The 585-nt window shown below is 43.6% G+C and overlaps 1 non-coding gene across 1 annotated transcript; it reads right to left on the reverse strand.

Moving 5' to 3' along the window:
• Positions 1-281: 281 nt before the first annotated feature.
• On the reverse strand, positions 282-353 carry TRNAE-CUC. The gene has a single exon. It is a non-coding gene; the product is annotated as a tRNA-Glu (tRNA).
• Positions 354-585: the final 232 nt, after the last annotated feature.

Consider the following 585-nt stretch of genomic DNA (forward strand, 5'->3'; position numbering starts at 1 on the left):
TGTCTATTATTGTTATTATAAGGTTGGTTAGGCTAGCTAGCAAGGGGAAAAAATAATTTGCATATGTCCATTTGTGTAAAAGGGCATGCAGCCTGGACTTTGAGGTGCACAGTTGAAATATGCCCACATTCTGCTACTAGTCAGTGGGAAACTGATTTTCATATGGTCTCCCAAGCCCTTCCCAACATCATGTAGAAGATGGGTGAATCAGGAAAAAAACATGGATTTGTTTAAATTGCAAGTGAAGAATAACTGAAGTTTTTTTTCACATAAAGACACTTTTCCCTGACTGGGAATTGAACCCAGGCAGTGGCAGTGAGAGTGCCAAATCCTAACCACTAGACCACCAGGGAGGTGATGACATTGAGAAGAAAAACACTTATGCTACACTTTCTTAGGCTACTTTCTGTCCAATTTCTGAAGCTGCTCCTTTGTCCATTCCCTGAAGGGCTAAGAGCAGAGAGTTCAGGAACCCCCGTGCTCAGGGTCACCATGTGAGCCCAACCCAAGCCACTGAAACAAACTGAAATGATGCTTCAGCTTCCTCCAGCAGATCACAGAGCAACACACAGAAAACCCATGAGG

The sequence above is a fragment of the Terrapene carolina genome, unplaced genomic scaffold (assembly GCF_002925995.2).
Source record: "Terrapene carolina triunguis isolate 2854851 unplaced genomic scaffold, T_m_triunguis-2.0 Scaffold30575, whole genome shotgun sequence".
In the NCBI taxonomy this organism is placed as follows: Eukaryota; Metazoa; Chordata; order Testudines; family Emydidae; genus Terrapene; species Terrapene triunguis.